We start from the raw sequence: 18,424 nt of genomic DNA, 5'->3' as shown, positions 1-18,424 counted from the left end.
GGTGCAGGCAGCAGAAACAACTCCTCCACTGATGGCGGTGGTAAGCACGAGGGCTGGGCCGCTTCACGCCCCCGGGATTCCTCACGTGTGTACCGGGTCCTGGTGGCTGGGTCTAGTCGGCATCCTTCGTGTTCTGAGGACACTTCGGTGTCCGCTGGCCGGGAAGCAGAGCGAGTGGCTCAGAGAGGCTGCATAGACTCACCCCACCCTGGGTCCACTGCCACTTAATCTCTTCTTGTTTTCTTTCCACACAGGATTCCGTTGGTGAACCTGTAAAAAAATAAAATAAAAAAATAAAAACACAAAACCTAAAACTAAACTATCTAAGGGGAGGGTCCCCGCACCTACCACTTCTGTTTGCCGGTGGGGAACTGACAGAGCAGGACGCTATAGGCCAAATATATTTTTATAAAAATGCTCATGCCTATGGGGCACTGCCTTCTCCCGAGTTTTCTTTGGAGAACAGAACCAAGAAATGCAAGAACGGACCTGGAGACGGAGAGGAGAGAAGACCAAGCGAAAGGACGGAAGGAAGCACCTGCAGCCTGGGGTTTGTCCTCCGACTCTGAACCTGTGCCAATAATACCATTATGTGCCATGTACTGACCGAAAGACTTGGTGACAGCAGAAGCCAAGCGAACCACGCGTAGAAACTTACAGAAAACAGGGGTGGGAATCTCTTCCGATAGAGTCTCTATTTCTGGTTAATATATATATATAAATATATAAATACACACAGACACACACACACACTTTTTTTGTACTGTAGCAATTTTTGAAGATCTTCAATGTTCCTTTTTAAAAAAATCTGTTGTCGGTTACAAAATCTGATTTATTTAACATGCTTAGTACGAACAGAATAAACTGGTGTTTTCTACTTTGGCAGTTCACACACCACACACGCACACAAACCCACACACACAGACACATACACGCATAGATATGCATATATTGGAAATGCAGTTCCACGAGTGAGCATATTCTTTCCGGTAACCTGGTATCCCATTGCCATCCATCCTGGGGAACAGCCTCAACCCATGCAAAGAGACCCTTAAATGACATGTCCTGTGTCTGCTAGGTACTTGGTGAGTGGCGACAGATGGGCGCTTTATTACTTGGTCCAGAATTAAGAAAGCCATGGTTTTGTATACATACCTATATATATATATATATACACACACACATAAATATGATCTTTTTCACTTAATTGTTTGAAGAAGCTGTCTAACAGCCATGCGCACATTTACGTAGCTGGCTGCTTACATAGGGGCCTGAGCCTCAGATTGGGTGGGTGGTGGATTCTTGGCCATCTTTGTGTTATACAAGCATAGACCGAATTAAAGAAATTTTCCAGCTTCAAAAATTAAAGAAATATATCCTTATAATGTGTGTGTGTATGTCAGAGCAGAACTCAGAAATTTACGAGGGCCTGAGTTTATTTGAAAATGAGACAAAATTCCATGTGCAAAGGACCCACCTGCTCCCACGTGAGCCATGCCTTAGCATGATCTGCGTTTCTCTCCCACACCGTGGTGGACAGAGGTTGCCCACTCCTTCTTGAGCCGGAGAGTGACTTTGAATCTTGGGGGAGACTGTAGCAAAGATGCTGTCTCTTGTCGGCTCCCATTGGGCGACGTTTGTGTTTTGACATCATGAATCCTACTTAGGAACTTTCCATTGGAAATTTGGGCTCCAGACCAGAGCCTCCTTACAGAGAATCCCAACCACACACACTTCCTTAAAAGCACTGCCATGTTCAGGCGAGGTGACTGCCTCACAAGGCGCCCTGGTGCCCCATCAAGCTGTCAGTAGAGGGTGCTGTAAGGGATGAGAGGGTCCACCCACCGGAGGCTCTCAGGCTTCCCCATTAGAGAGCAGGGTGTGTCCTCCTCATGTGGACCCCAGATCAGGTTCGCATGGCCTGTCTCTTATCAATGGCCCACCTGCGACTTTGGTTTCATCAGTAGGGTATGTGAGCCGGTCTGGTGGAATGCCTGCAGACCAGGTTCAAAGGTTAAAGATCAGGCGAACAGCTAACCTTGCGCCCACTTAACCTTGTTTCCACTTGTTGGCCGGGCTGGTGACATCCTGATTTTTCCACTGGGCTCAGTCTCCCTCTGCAACACCTTAAAATGTGCTTGAAAAGTTCACTTTGCTCCTCTTGAAAGATGGGAGAGGGAAGCGATGTCAGTGAAGGGAAAACAAGTGTTTTTGTAACACCGTAGTGTTCAGGTCTGTTTTCATGGCATTGCTCGTGAAGTAGGAAAGTCGTGTTTTTTGGTTTTGGTTTTGTCGTTTTCCCCCAAAGCTTCAGCACATACGGAGACACCACAAACATCTGCCACCGGCGCATGATCATCTCCAGGTTCCTGGGATCATCTGTGTGCCGCTTGATCTTGCACCTCTTTGTCCGTCATTCAGCTCTTCCATCTCATTACCTTCAAGTCACGCTCCGGCTGGAGGCTGGCGCTGGCGCCTTCCTGACTCAGGTGAGCACAGCTCCATGTCACTGTCACCAAGGCGAGGCTGTCAGCATCCGTCAGGGCCGTGGAAGCTGCTCTGCTCTCTGACACGCTGAGCTCCAGCGAGCCCAGCCAGGAAGGAGGTGATGACAGGGGGCCTGTTCATTCTCCAACGGTGGGAACCCAGGATTCCCCATGGGGCCACAGTTTGGTGTCCACCACGTCACCTCTGACTGCAGCTCAGCCGCTTCCCAGGACCTCGGGCTGTTCTCTGGATGCCCGAACTCATTCCAGAGTGCCATGTGACTCCGAGCTTTGGAAGGAAGCTTGCAATAACAAAGCCCCCCGCCCCCAGACACAGGCACACACAGCCCCTTGGGCACATGCTCAGGGCAGGGCCAGGATACGCACGAGTACAACCTCCAGACAAGCCAGCACCTGCACGTCCCCACCAGGAAGTCTAGTTCTGTACTGACGTTTGTGAAAACAAACCCACTTGGGGAAGGCTGCCATTTTATGATGATGGAGCGAGTGTGTGTAGAGATGGTTTATTTGATTTTTTAAATGGTTACCTGGAAACATCATCTCTGTACAAAGAGATAATAAATGAAAGTGAGCAGGCTTACAAAATCCAGCTCCACCCACAGTAGAGTCTACAAAACAACACAGCATAGTTTTTTCTGAATCAGGCCCTATGTACACATGTCCAAACATTTTGTGAGTCGGTGTCTGATGAGTGTGGCCCGGCCATCCTTTTGCAGCCTTGGGGCAATGTTCTGGGTTGGTCGCTGTTCTCTCTTCTCGTCTTTCTAGATTTCAGGTCCATCAGCAACCCCGCAGTGCTCCATCCATCACAAAGGCTATATCTTCTTAGCCCCCAGGGCTCGGTCCTTACTTTTGCTTTTTTCCCAAAGAAAGGTACTCAGAGGAAGGGCGATGGGCTTTGATAAGGTCCCCAAATTATTGTCCACCTCCATCTCATCCCTTCAGTGACTCCCTGAGATCTCACAGTCACGGGCCCCCGGGCAGCGCATGAACCACTATCCGTTGCCTACCATTAGACTCTTAAAGCTTCCAAAAGAGCTGGGCTTGGCTTTTGGGGACAAGTCAACTTCTAGGCTTAATCACTTCTAATCTTCATGTGTTTGATGTCATTTTTATCAGGTTGAAGTAATGGGTATGATGAGTTTTGTTTATAAGTTCTGAGTACTAAGGGAAAGATGCTGCAGGCGTGGCCAGGAAAGCTTCCTGGCCATTTCCCTCCGGGCTCAGATTCCAGCATGGTCCAAGGCAAAGCCAGGCTGTGTGGCACCGAGTCTTCCTTCTCAGCTCCAGTCTGCTCATGCACAGTGTGGAAGTTGAGGGACCCCAGGGCGTGTCAGAAGGTTGTTAGTGTTCAGAGGTAGTGTCCCTCTTGCACAGAAAGGAGAGACGACTCAGGAGGCCATCATTTCTGCCAAGTGTGTCTGGTCCCTCCCAATCTTGAGTTTGGGTCGACTTCTCATGCTGCATTCAACTCCCAGAAATTCATCTCAGTCCTTCATGGAGCATTTTAAATTTAGAAACCTGGACTCATCTGCAAATCCTACCAGCTCTCTGAATTGGACGTCCAAGAATTCAGTGATTACTTCAGTCATCTTGCAGTCGCAAGCACTCTCTCTTCTCACAAATGCATTGCTCTTTCTCAGCCACATTTCAACATCAGGCAGAAGCTTCCTTACAGGTTTTGGTCTTCAGGAATTTGGTGCGTGGATATCTGCTCCCATCTGTCACAGAATGAAGTGAACACATCAGAGAATTGACCCCTTCGCCTTGTACAGTGTCTGTTTGACTCTATTGCCCATGGAGATGTTCCATCTCTTTTGCTTTTTCTCCCAGATGATCCAGTATCTGAATCCCAGGTTCTTGGAGACCAGATGAGGAACCAGGGCTGAGGTTCAGAGCGGGGCCCAGCAGCCCTTTCACGGTCAGGCTGGAGCCTCCCATGGCTGTCATTTCAAAATGGTGTCAGTACACACCGTTTCTTTGTCTGTATATGGCACTGCCACCCTCTTTCAGCAGGGAGATCTCAGCAAACATGTGTCGATACTCTGCTGGGCTGTCTTTGCCCCTCTCTTCCATGGAGTCATCCCGAAAGTCACCATGCAAAAAGATACTGAGATTCCTGAGTTCCGTCAAGATTCCAGGGCCATTTTGTTTCGGCATGTGAGTTCTTTAAGAAGACACTACTCACATATGCAATTAGAAGAGAAACAGCTCTTCCTGGATCCCCATAACTAGCTGAGCATTTATCCATCTGCTTAGTCAACAAAGACTTGTTGAACTTCTCCATGTTAGTGATACAGTGAGGAACAAGACAGACACAGTCCTGCCTTCATGTGTTTTACTCTACTCTGAGAGGAGGCAGATAATTAATTAACCTAAAAGCAAACGAAATGATTTCCAGAGACAGTGATAAGAGATAGGAAGGGAACAGAGCAGAGTGACAGGAGAGAGAGAGAAGAGGGAGTTGTCTGTGTCTCTTTGTCCTGCCATGACCTCCTCCTGGGAGATCATCACTCACTTACCGAGGGCTGGTTTGGGGTTGTAGGGAGCAAGAAAGCCTTACTCCTACCTCCTGGATGAAGATGCAGTGCAGTGCTGTGGATAAGATGTCTCAGTCATTACAGACTCTTCCGTGTGGTTTTCCACCAAACCTCTCCATCATTCAGCAAGGAGTGGTACTGCAGGGGAAGCAGAGAGGTGGGGCCAAGATGAGGGACCTTACCGTGATGATGAACTTCTGTCTTCCTTGAGTGCTGTCTCTGCCACTGGGCTCCTCCCCTTGCACGCAGCTCTGTTGTCAAGTCACCATTAGGTTAACCAGGTCTCAAGGAGGACAAAGGAATTCAGGGACAGAGATGCAGCCTACGGGGCACTGGGGGCCCCGGGGAGAGTCATCCCTCCGCCTAAGAGAAGGCAGCTGCCTTTTCAAAAGTTCACCCTCAACACTGATCACACTTAGCAACGTACTTAAACAACATCTGCTTTTAAACAAGCAGCTATTCCCAAACATGCCATGATTCATGTAATTTTGGAGTGGTTACTTCGGTGCAGTTTGTCAATTTGCTATGCCATACTGTTTTCTGATCATTTGTTTGTTTTCCAATGTAAATAGCACAGCCCACATAAATGAGCCAAACTCGCACCATCTGAGCGTCTTTGATCATTCATCCTTATTTTACATCGATGTGCTTCCTGTGTGAAGATGAACTTGTTCTTTTTCCCCCACTCTGAGCCAAGATTTGTGTGTTACTTATACTCAGTGTTATCCGTGGGGTTTCCAGCAAAGTCTTACATGGTTGGTTGACATTCTGAAATATGCTACCAGCCCTTCCTTCCAAAAAGTGCAGAGCATGGTGGTACAGAGTTTCGCGTTTCTGGGTTTAGAGTTTGCACTTGAATGTAAGGAGTGGGTAAATAGAGGCAGAGAATCATCATCTTTTTGATCACTCCAACTTTCAAACAAAGAGAAAGATTGAGCTTCTTTTGACCTCAAATGATTCTAGAAAGATCTTAGCCAGCAAGTACTCTCTAGCCAATCTCTGGACTTCAAATCAGTCACCACGCGAGCAGGCAATCCCTGGGCAGGAAACTGACCTCTGTGCACAGTCTCCCTTTGTGCCAAAGAGCCAGCAGTAGCATCTGCACTGAATCGGAGGAGCAGCCCCTGCAGAACCGGGACAGCCAGGCTCCAGTGTGCTCCACATTCCCCTGCCATTCTGTTCCACTTTGCTCTGGGGGAGGTTAAACACAAGTTCAGCTGACGAGAAAGCTGCGCACACAATGGCACCAAGAACATAGAATGATACAGGAGTGAGAGGCGAGATGCTGGCCATGGGCTCTTTAAGGCACTAGTGCAGGTCTGCAGAGGGCTTCTTGCCTGATTCCCAGACAGCACGCCGGCCACAGATCCACACTCCATGCTTGGAAAAGCACAGCCCACGCCCAGCTGTAAAGGCAACTGATGAGAATGGTTAACTCGGTTATAATATGTGTCTGTGTTGGAGCCGAAATGCTAAAATAAATCCTTCCCGGAGCTCCATTGCATTTCCCACTTGATAGATTCCCTGCTAAATGTTCTGAGAGTTACTGTGAATAGAATCAAGAGAGTAGTTTTGAATGAAACCATAAATCGAAGTCATAGATGGAAGAGTCTTGGCTTAAGAGGCATGTTAGAAACAGGGCCGACCTTGCCCGTGTGGGACAGGTAGGTTTAGAAGCACTTAGAGTGGGAGTGGTTGAAGCAGCTAGTGAGTAGTGAGCGGGGGGAGGGCGGGTCAGTGAATGTACAGGCGGCTGTGTTCTCTCTCTCTGTGTAGGTTGGAATCAGAACACACATGCACCATAGATAGTGTAAGTCAAATGGGCTAATGTAACAAACCAAGAGAGTTGATAGGACATCCCCTGCAGCTGAAATGACTCTTAGCAATGTCTTGAATGTCACAGTAAAAGATCTGCTGAGTGACGCATGGCAGGGATGGATGCAGAGAGCGTGGGCTCGTAGGAGATGCTCCTCTATGGAAGTTGATTCGTTCTGTCCCAGGTAGTCTCTTGAAATAGAATCCCCTGGAGACCTGGATTTTCGTGCATAAATCAATGCCCAAATATTTGCAAAACCAGATAACAACTTTCTAGAAGCTTCATTCTTATGTGGACATAAAGTCCTCTGATCACACTAGTTAACTTTTGTTGAATTTCTGAAATTCTGCAATAAAATTCTTTAGTGTTGATGTTTATAGCTTTTGGGTTGGCAAACTGTCAGTTCATGCTAGTCTGACTGCATTTGGCAAGTTATTGCTTCCCGACAGTCCGGGAGAGCTTTGGCCCTGGGAGAGGCAAGAATACTATGCAGTCCTAAGTTTGACTTTTTGGCACCATCACATAGATTCCTAACCACTAAAAGTCTAGGATGGGGGAGCCTTTGAGGACCCCCATATAATTGTTTCAAATCATTATGCAGGAAACTGCAAGGACAAACACCATTGTACCAACCTCCTGGCCACTGTCCTATTTCCCAAGAGAACCATCCCATCCTTTTCCACTCTGCCGTCATCCCAAGCCAAAAGGGACAATTTCAAAGCCATTGTGATACCTCAAACCCAACTTCCAACCTTTGGGAGACGAATTGGAGTAAGAGAGAGGGGTTTTGCTGAAGTCCTAGACTGCTGAAGTCTGTGTAAGGGTGTAGCAGCAAGCCCATAGCATTGTTCGGGACAAGGTTTGTGTAGCAGCCGCTGCCAGCAGGAGGAACTCTCTCCCTCTGCTCTAAAGTCTGTTTCAGGATGGGAACACCACTCTGTATTGCTTCCCTCTTATGCATGTGGATTTCTAATGTTAGGTTATGTGACTGCCTATAACTTAACGTCTACAAAGCATAATGAGTGGGTTTTTTCTCGATGAGTTTACCGCAAGGAAACATGAACTCACATGAAAGTTCTGGAGAGGAGGGATCCCTTAGGTGCTCTTAGCTCTTGTGCCATTTCCCACACAAGCATAACTGCTCTCCCAGGGAAGGCCTTAAAGACGTGGATGGTTTTGAAAAGTCAGCGGGCATTACAGATCCCACGTTTGGCCACACGCTCCTTGAATTGAACTGCCATGACTTTCAGACACATTTTGTTTCATTTTTTGCTGTTGTTTGCTTTTCGCTTGCATTTGGGTTGCTTCCTCTGAAGCCAGAAGGGTGAAATGACCTTAGCAAAACTGGTTCTCACTCAACTGGCCATAACGTTGTTCCTTAAAGATGAATTCTCAACCCAAGATGACGTGGAACGGCTGGAGGTTCAGTGGACATTTCAAGATCTTCGCGTGTTGCACGCGGCGGGAATACAGGAGAGAGCTGCCCACGGCATTAGCCGCTCCCAGAAACTTCCGCCAGTCGTGGTGAGAGGGAGATGTGGGAACTTGTGAAGTTTTGGAGTGAAACTTTGCGATTTTAGGAAAACGTGACCAGTTTTGAGCTCCAGGTAATTGTTCACTTAAAAACTAGAGAGCTGGGTTTTTAAAATTTCTTCTTCTTCTGGTGGCCCTATTTGGATCATTTCTTCCTCTTACCATCCCTGGAGAAACAAGATGGCAGGTACCAGAACCCAGAACATGTTGGTTACCCTTCAGTTAAAGTTATTTAAATGAAAGGCAGATCAACAGCAACAAAGCATCACCCGAACTTGACCTTGTTGATCAAGTCTGCATAACTAGTGATTGATGTATGGATCGACCAGAGATTCATGGGACTGAAAAGCAATTTTCAGTCTCTCTACACGTGCGATTGTGTGGGAGTCTCCTCAAACATGAGTTGGCCCCAGAAAGTGGACCTTGGAGGAAGTAGGAGGCCATGCTTTGATTGTATTTTTAAAGACTTTTACATTTTTTTTTCAAAAGGAATAGATGTTTACTGCAAAACATTCAGAAAATACCAATAACCAAACAGAACGGAAACATCCGAAACCCTTCAATTATTGTTTAATTCAGTGGAAACTGGTCATTAAATCCTGAACTAGCAAGGACAAGTTGCAGGGGTCTCTCCATGGTTAGCACAGTTGACAATTCTGGCTCCAGTGAATGTTGTAGAAAAAGGACGTCCAATTAGCTTTTGACTGTGTCTTTGCCAGTTTCACTTGTCACTGACTCAACTCATTATTGATCATTAGAGTGTCTCTGTCATTAAGTGGAAAAGGCAGTCGACCATTTGGATGTTCTGCTTTCACATCATCCAGCATGGGCCATTGGGCACACCTGGGTGTTAGGGTGGGCTAAATAGCACACCCAGAGAAACATCCAAATGACGGGCTGGATTTTTCACGTGGGGCATCTATCCGAGAGACGTAGGTCTGAGACACAAGAAGGGTTCATTTCCATTTCGACACTCCCAGTGTGTTTGAATAACACTGAATCCACCAGGTCGCATTCCATAAATTTAAAGGTGAGGCTGATTCCTCCTCCTCTTCCCCAGCTCACCCATGGAACCAGAAAATTCCCAAACCAGGAACCTGAACCACAGGACAAGGATTAGTGACCATGGCCACAATAGCCTATTCTCACAGGTTTTAAGTTGAATGTTTTAGAACTTTATTTTTTCCCCCTTACTCATGTATAGTAAAACTGGTTTATTTTGATTTTCCTAAATTATTTTCTGATACAATAAACTGTTAACTGTTTATTTATACTTTTCCACGGAGCACTTGTTATTTTTCAATAGAAAAAGCTCTCTGTTTCAGTGTTATACATAGATCTATACCACGGCTGTCCTTATACATATTTATATATCATCTTCTTGAAGGAGTTAAATTATCGCGGTTTATTGTTGTTTTTCTTTAACTGCATATCATAATCATGTTAATAAACAGAAACGACACAATATATTTGGGTAGGGGTGGGGGGCTAGGTGTGATTTCCATACAGGTGAACTTTTATTCCAGATTTTTTTAAGTTGTTTCTGTATTTGAAAGCTATGTATTTGGAAAACATTGTAAATGCAACACCTATATCAACTTTCCTGTGTATATTTAGTACTCTGATGTTGCTATTAAAAAAAAACATAATATGAAAAAAATGAGAAAAGAATCGCCGTGAGTTCAGGCCATGATCTCAAAGGGACTTTTTTTCTAATGTCATTTGTTTACTTTTTGGACAATCTCATCTAAGACCTACTCTGAGAATACGCACACTCAGGTTTCCATGCTGTGGCTCACTGATGCTAAGATTTCTGCCCCGGGTCTTCGTTATTTCCAAACCACTGCTTTCCCACTTTAACAACTAAGAGAACGTTTCCAGATCTCCGTGTGCAGGTTCTGGGGTTGGTGCAGCTGAGGCTGGGCCGCCCGGGACGGCCCCACGGGCTGTACTTGAGGCCGCCAGTGCCCACAGCAGTGGCAGGGGGTTCCTGTTGCCCTTTGAAGGACGGTCCGAGCCCAGCCCTAACTGCAGAGATTCCTGCAGAGGAAACTGGCCCGGGAAGCTGCCTCTGAAGTGTATGACGGTGCATCTGTGCCCACTGGAGCCGGGGGACACGTGGAAGGCACAGAGTTTACAGAGGGCAAAAGGCACTCACGGGTGGGCGAGGGCTCTACCGCCAGCCCCGAGGCTCTTAACCAGGGGAGGTTTGGCCCCAGGGAAACATCTGGCAATGTCTGGAGACATTTCTGGTTGTCACAGCTGGGGAGGGGGTGCTACCGGCATCGGTTGGGTAGAAGCTGGAGAGGCTGCTAAAGATCTTACAGTGCCCAGGACAGCTCCCCAACAGAGAATTCTCCTGCCCCAAACGTCAACAGTGCTGAGGCTGAGCCTGCCCTCTGAGGTCAGGGTTGCCGGACTGAACTCTGCCTCTGGTGGGAGCAGGGGCCCTGACCTAGATGTAAAGAGGAAGCCCTGGCGTCAGCGGCTGAGGTTTCCCACCCCTGGGCCGGGGACTCTAAGACAGTCTAAGAAAGCCAGGGCGATAAGGCAGCCATGGAACAGATGGGACAGACCAGGGCACCACGAGAGAATGTGGCTTGTGAAGGGGCCCTGGCCTGGGATGGGTGGGACAAAGCTGGACCCAGCACCGTAGCCAGTCCACCCCAGCTCCAACCACAGCCTCGTGTGCCTCCAGAAACCTCACGTCTTCCTGGCACGATCAACCTGCTGCTAAGTTTTCTGGCCCCTCTTACTTAAAGCTGTTGCTGAGGCCAAGGACCAGCATCAGCAAGACAGGACGGAAGGAGGCAGGGAGCCACACTCCTAGGGATCAGCCAACCCAGAAGAGCTGACCTGTATGTAAGGACCCAACTGAGGGTCCACAGAGCTGGAGAAGTGAGGTCTCCGCCATCTTTTCTTAAGAGCAAAACACATTCAAGGATGCAGACATTCCAAGGACTGAAGGCAGTGGTAGAACATCCCTTACAGATTGAAGGAGCATCATTTCCCTCTAATTAGCTTGGGAGAGCAGGTGGCACTCTGCCCCGCCCCCACCCCATGTCCACTGTGGAATCGATAGCCAATTTCCGCATTGCCTCCTCCAGCACATGGGGCCTTCAGTGACACACGAGCTTCGTTCTGTCTTAGTTTGGAGTGCTGCCTTTGTCTCTGAAGCCCATACACCCCGCAGCCTCCATTTGTTTCTGAGGCTGTGAGCTGGCAGATGGCTGAAGTGACCGCTGGCTCTCCGGGGAAAAGCTCCCCTGAATGAGTGAGGGGCTAATGCCCGGAGACACACTGATGAATGGGATACATAACTGTCTTTAACAAGCAGGAAAAACAATACCACTTTGGTCATTTAACTGAGTTAAACAAATCAACAGCCTGGATACCATTAAAATAAACTTAATTTGCTCACCAGTGAGAGGGAGAAATTGGGATTCTAGTATCCATTTGCTAGTGCATCGAGCTCTTGCCTTTGAACTAAAGCCAAGAAAATAAATATGGGGTCCCAATATGGCTGAATCAATTTGGCAGAGCTCACCGCTCCGGGTTTCCAAATACGCAAGCACAGCAGAAACCTTTTGGCGTGGACGATGCCTGGAGAGGCCCCCTCCCAGCGCAGGGGAGTTGGGCTGAGCATCAGAGGACATGGCTTGTTACACAGGATCTCATTAGCTAGTGTCCCCTCCAACTGTAGGGAGAAGAAAGAGGGCAGAGACCGCAGCATCACTCCGGTCTCCCCGCGGCCTTCCCCCTGCGTTTTCGGGGAGCTGGGGGCCCCACATCGCTTCCTGTGCGAGAAAGGCGATTCGGTAGTCTAGAAGGCCAAGGTGCACATTGGGACTGTCACCAACAACCCGGGCTGGGAAAGACCACAGGATGCTAGACCCTTCCAGGCCACTGGTCTACAGAGGCCCTCTATATTGCAACCATTCATTTTCCTCCTAATAAGAGCCTTTTAAGCAGATGCATGCCCTGTGCTTTACTGCTGGGCGTCACCTTCAGAAGCAAGAACGTGGGGTTTAAGGACACGTGATTGGCTCCTTTAGGAGAGTAGCTCTTATCCAGGGGGCATTTGGCCACCCCGCCCCATCCCCTAAGATACTTTTGGCACTGCCTGGAGACATTTTTGCTTGTCACAGCTGGGGAGGGGGGTGTTGCTGGCATCTGGGGTGTGGAGGCCAGGGCTGCTGCCACACCTCCGACACACAGGATGGTCCCCACAGCAGACGGCGATCCTGCCCCAAGTGCCGCCGGTGCTGACACTGGGAAAGCCTGCCCGAGGGGCGTGGACGTGGACCTTCTCTCTGCAGGCGGTGTTGCGAGTACACGGGATATTACCATCCAGGACGTGCTGTATGCCCCCGGCTGGCTCCCAGGACTGACCAGAGTCTTCCCCAAGCAGCGACTCCACCGGGAAGCAGTAGAGGTGTCCCAGGACGTGAAGTGTGGCCTCCCTTTTCCCTGGGTTTAGTTGGTTTTGCTTTTTACCCTGGGGTCTTAGTTTGCTCTGGCTGCTGGAACAGAGCACCATGAGCCGAGTGGTTTAGAACAATAGAAATGTGTCGTCTCACAGTTCTGGAGGCCAGCAGTCCAAAAGCGAAGAGCCAGCACAGCCGTGCTCCCTCACAGGATGTCCCAGGCTTCTCCTGGCTTCTGGTAGTTCCTTGTGTTGTGGCAGCATCACTCCGGTCTCCCCGCGGCCTTCCCCCTGCGTGTGCTGTGTCCAAATTCCCCTTTCCATAAGGACACCATCCTATTGGATTAGGGCCTCATGGCCGCATCTTCACTCCTTACAGCTGCGCTGCCCTAATTCTATATAAGGTCTCACCTGAGGTACAGGGGTTAGGACCCCGCATGTGAAGTTGGGGGTGGCACAAATCAGCCCAGAACAGCGGCAGTCAGAGTGAGGTGCATGACTAGCTTGGAAACCTGCCCACTTCTCCTTGTTCTGTGTCTATGCCGAGAAAAGTAGGGGGCTGGGGGCGGGGTGGGACCCCGAAAAGAGGTTCAAGTTCCTCCTCCCCCACGCCCTGCTGAGGCTGGGGGCCGGTCTGGGCAAAGGCGGGACAGTGGCCGCAGCACCTTTTAGTCTCGAGGCAGCTGGGTTTCCAGTTGGAGGCCCAGCTGGGCTTTGTAAGGAGAAGCAGCTTCCTTTTCAAGTGACTGCCCCCAGAATGGCGATTTTGTTTTGGTTTCAGGTTGCCAGACAGGTGAAGCGGCCGCCACAGGGATCGGCTGTAATAAAACTTAGGAAAAGGGAGCCCGAATACGCACCTCCTCGCACGACAGCAGCTGCAAAGGCAGAGATCTGCCTCTTTCTTTCTTGTTTTGCATCCCTGGCTCCTTATTTCTGTTTCTCTTCCTCCTTCAAGTCCCGAGCTTGCTGTCTTGCTCCTGGCACTTCCTCCTGCAGCATCATGGTGTCCCCACCAGGATCTGGGGCATCGAGAAGGGAAGGAGGCCGTTGTTGCTGGTGAGAGATGCTTTCGGCAACTTGGCCTCATGATGCACTGGGCTCTTCCCAGCACTTCTCCCCCCCAGCACACTCACCTTTGGCAAGAGGGTCTGGACTTAGAAAGGACCCCTCTGCCCTCTGACCTGTGCAGGCCCAGCGCTGTACGCTCCCTCTTCTCTACAGCACGCTCTGCGTTTCCTAACTATTCAGCTTTGAACTTGGCAGAAATGATGCAGCGAAATCTCCAGCCTTTGCAGCTGTGGCTCTCCAGGCCTGCAGAGTTTCTGGGCTCGAGGTCGAAGGCCTTGAAGGGGAGTGGGGGCGGGAGGGAGGCCGTGCCTCAGCTGCGATGCAGAGCGGGTCTGCGGTTGTCCTCTCCGGCGCTTGTAGCCCTGCTCAAAGATGGTCCCAGAAGGTCCCAGAGCTCCCGTTGGTGCTGGCGATGCTGAAGTCAGTTCACTTGTTCTCTGTGGCTTGATAACGCATCTTGAGAACCGGCACGCAGATACCCTGCTGAGAGTTTTAGAGGCAGTCACCCAGAGTGTGGCTGCTGAGAATGTTTCTACACAAACAAGAGCTTCTGAAAAACTACAAGATAATGAGTTTGTGATAATGATACTGAATGAGCTGTGGACACAGGCTAGACCTTTCTCGGACCACAAACCACCTCTGACTGGCCTCATTAAAACCAGCAGGCTTTGTGGGGCTGTCATCACCAAAACAGCTGAGTCAGAAGAGCACCCCCGGGTTCTGACGGCTTCACGTATGTTCTGTTAGAGTCGTGCTTCAATGCGGTTCAGTCTGTGACCCGGCTTATCTTATATCCTCCCCACGTCCGCGAGGGACCCCCCATTATGCTAGGTCACTTTGGGTCACAGAGAAAAAATAATAGTGAAGTGTTATCATGGGCATCTGCCTGAGCTTCGTTCTTCCTGTGAGAGCAGAAATCATCCCACAGTCACTCTGAGAACGAGGCAGACATCTGATTTGCTGGACCAGACCCTCGCTGGGCTTCAAGCCGGCGCCCTGCGGGTGAGTAATGGTTGGGTGTGAGCGTCCCTCAGCCCAGGTCCTTATGTATGATAACTTTATGCAGGAAAATAATGAGAACCATTGAAAGATGCTCTTCGCTCTGGGATTGAATTACCGCTTAAATCAAACCGACAGTGGGCAGGGGGCTTGCGGAATGAAATTAGGGAGGAAGCTGTATTTCAATTGGGAAGCTGGGTGCTTTCCAGGAGAGTGGGGCTCCTCCAAATGAAATACAACTCTGAGCTCCCATTCCATCCTCGGTGATTTATCTGAGCTGAAGAGGCCTGTTTGAATGGTTCCGAATGTTATTTTCAAAGAGCAAATGAACATCTCATTCTGGAATCGGTGACATGGGAAATGGGCTTGGAAGAACATGGCGCTGGAGGAGAGCACAGGAGGCAACGGACAGCTCTGCCGTCTTCCCTGTTGAATCCCCAGCTCAAAGCAGGATGGAGGGGCATGTGGGGGGGTACCCTTGGGGGGGATGGGAAGGGTGCCGTCTGGGGCCTTTCCTCTGAGTGTTGTCAAGGGGAATTGGGCTTGTTTCCCATGGTCAGTGCGTGTGGGGGGATGCATACAGCCAGGGGCTGAGGGGCGAAGGTGCGCCAGCCAGGGAAATAGACAGAGCCCAGCCTTCAGACCCAAATCTTCCCAGTTGGGTCCCACTGGCCCCCAGTGCTGGACACGTCCCCCCCTCCTCTTCCTGCATGTCCAATCCCAGGTGGTCAATGCTTCACTCTACAAATCAGAACCTCCACTTGTTCTCCTGCAACAGAGGTCAAAGATGACCTTGTTTCAGTCCTCTCATCGGGGGGTCTTTTTGATGGTGCAGCCAATCTTCTGTCAACCTGCCCACGGGTGTGGCTCTCAAAGCAAGCAGCATCTTTTGATGGCTCACATTTACCTTCTGCACAACATTATCACATACAAGGACGTGGGCTGAGGGACGCTCACCCCCAGGCAAGGCTCACCCACCTCGCGTGGTCTCTGAACCTGTCCTGGTCGCCTCAGCACAGGACTCTTGGGAGAGGCGGCTGAGAGAGGTTTGCTCTAAGTCAGTTTTCATGATTATTTTTAACTTTCCTGGACAGAAATATGGATTCGCAACGTAACTTGGGTGAAGCACGCATGAGGGAGAATAATGGTTCGGCTCCAGTTCTGCAGAAAGGGCAGATCGGAGGGCCCTGGGGTGCTGCAGCCTCGTCACTGCTGTTTAGACGCACATGAGTGAAGACAGGGCTGTTCTGATCCATGGACCATTTGCCTCCAAACGCAGGGGCTGCAGCTCCCCCAGGCCCTACTTCCCACTCAAGCTTCCTCCGTTCTCCTTCCTCCGTTTCCCCACCTCCCCAACCCCCCCTTACATTCTTCTCTGGAATGTAAGGAGCCATCTTCTTGAACTTAAGGAGGAGGAGCCTTAATCCCTCCTTGGGTTCACTCTTCCTCCTGCTGCTGAGCTTTGCCAGGAAAGCACAGTGTACCAGGCAGGGCAACTTGCTGGAGGGCAGCAGGGAGAGGAGGCGCCTTGGAGCCAGAGGGCGGGCGTCCCTCCAGGGAGACTGTGGCTTCTTCCTCTTCCTCTGTCACGGCGCCATCACCAGAGAGCGCGAGACCTTCCTGGCCACAGATCCAGCGCCAAGCACACTGGTCACCTTGCCTCATTTACTCCTCACAACCACACTAGGAAGGAGGCATTCGTGCCATCCCAGCTTTACAGATGAGGAAACTGAGGCAGAGAGATATTGAGTAACTTTCCCAAGGTCACATAGCCTGAGTTGGACCAGGTGGTCCTACTCCAGCACAGACACACTTCACCACTCCGCTAAGCCGCCTGCCAGGAAGGCCAGTCTAGAATGCCACATACTGGTGGTGGCTTAGTGGGTTTTGGCAAAGTCCTCTGGAGGAGAGGCCTTCAGCCTAGATTCCTGGAGGATTTGTGGGTCCTGGGAAGAAGACTCACCTTCAGGTGGGGGAGGGAAACTGAGTCAGCTACATAACAATGCGAAGTCCAAGACAGTGTGTGCTTCAAGCACGTGAAAGTTACAGCTGAGTGGGCCTGGGTGTGCGGAGGAGGACCCCATGGGAGTGAAGATGCCGCACTCTGTCTAGTTGCCTCTCTCCATCAGTTGACCAAGGTTTGCTGGTGGTGCAGTTTGTGGCCCTCCGGGAAGATCACTGGGCACCAGACTCATTCTTTCCTAGGGAAGAGGCTGGGCTCTCTGGTGGCGACCTTCTCCATGAGCCCCATCATGGCCTCCACGGTGGAGGCCACTGAACTTGTGCCCACTTGAGCAGTGGGGACAGGGCAGCAGCTATGCCTACTCCCTGAGTCCAGACAAGGCTTCATTTCACACCTCCCACCTCCCCTTCCACCCGGCTGGTCCCCGTGGCCAAGTGAGGTGTTACAAGTCCTGCTTAGCACTTACACATGTGGCCACTCTCTGAGCTGGGCCTGCAGAGAGCTGTGGGCTGTGTCCACTTGCCAGCTCCCCCAGCACACCATGCCTGGGTGATCCCTTGATGTTGCCAGGCCAGGCCAGTTCAGGTCGTTTAAACCTGGACATGCACAGGGGTTAACAACCTGTGGGGCAAACTTTGAGAGAAGGAGGGAAAGAAGGAGATGGGAGACAAATTCTTCTCCTTTCCTCCCCAATGGACCACTCCAAACAGAGTGTGTCCACGTGGCCTTTCTGGAGAAGTCCTGCCTGACCAAGCAAGCCCACTGTGTGTCCTGGGGAGGCCACGGTCAAGGCGGCAACTCACCTCACCTTGCATTTGTTTCCCTTCCGCACTCGCCTCCCCCCCACTAATGGTTGCGTTCCTAGAATTTTGCCCCTCCACTGAAGCATCAGCACGAAGTCCTCTCTCAGTTTCCAGGGAACTCCAAGGGAGGCGGAGTTGGGGGGAAGGTGTCCACGGGAGTCGTGGCTTGGCGGCAACATCAGGGAACCTGAAGGAGAGCAGTGTGCTCCAGAGTTTTCATCCCGGGAGCAATTTCAATGAGGCTACAGAGTATGACCAGGCCCTGATGGACGGGTTCAGACATTCCGACCTCATTCTGTGGAACAGAGGGGAACACATTCAGTTGTCACACACTGGGTCACCTGGACAAGGAGCTCTTTTCAGACTAAATGTGTCTGGTTTTAAAAGACGTCTCAGGTGGACCAGATGTAACCCACCAGGGCAGAATCACTTCTTCAGGCCATTGGTGTTTTTGAGCGGAGGGGGTGGGGTGAAATGAACAGAGCAGAGTTTGAGGAAAAAGCCTTGGGCAACAGATTGGAGGAAATGAGACCACAGCCAAGAGTCAGAGAGGAGATGTGAGAGCAGTCACCCGGGCAAGAGGTCACCCAAGGCAGATCCATGGCCCGGGGAGAATGCACAGGGGAACGGAACAGAGAGCTGTCTCCATGGCCATCTGGGGTGCTCACCAGGAAGCCAGATGTCTGTGCTGGAAGATGTCCACACACAAGGCTGCTGCAGGCACAAGTCCCGAAGGTGGTGGAGCTGGACGAGGTGGAAGGTCTTATGG

General features: G+C 50.3%; 1 protein-coding gene across 1 annotated transcript in view; it reads left to right on the top strand.

Annotated features, from left to right (window-relative positions):
• AJAP1 (adherens junctions associated protein 1) overlaps nucleotides 1-1,381 on the top strand; it is a 127,326-nt gene extending 125,945 nt beyond the window's left edge. Inside the window, exon 6 of the mRNA XM_044769541.2 lies at nucleotides 255-1,381. The gene's annotated coding sequence lies outside the window, so the exon portion shown is untranslated. The remainder of the gene's footprint in view (nucleotides 1-254) is intronic.
• The last annotated feature ends 17,043 nt before the right edge of the window (nucleotides 1,382-18,424 follow it).

The sequence above is a fragment of the Equus asinus genome, chromosome 5 (assembly GCF_041296235.1).
Source record: "Equus asinus isolate D_3611 breed Donkey chromosome 5, EquAss-T2T_v2, whole genome shotgun sequence".
In the NCBI taxonomy this organism is placed as follows: domain Eukaryota; kingdom Metazoa; phylum Chordata; class Mammalia; order Perissodactyla; family Equidae; genus Equus; species Equus asinus.
This window is presented reverse-complemented; position numbering and strand designations above follow the sequence as displayed.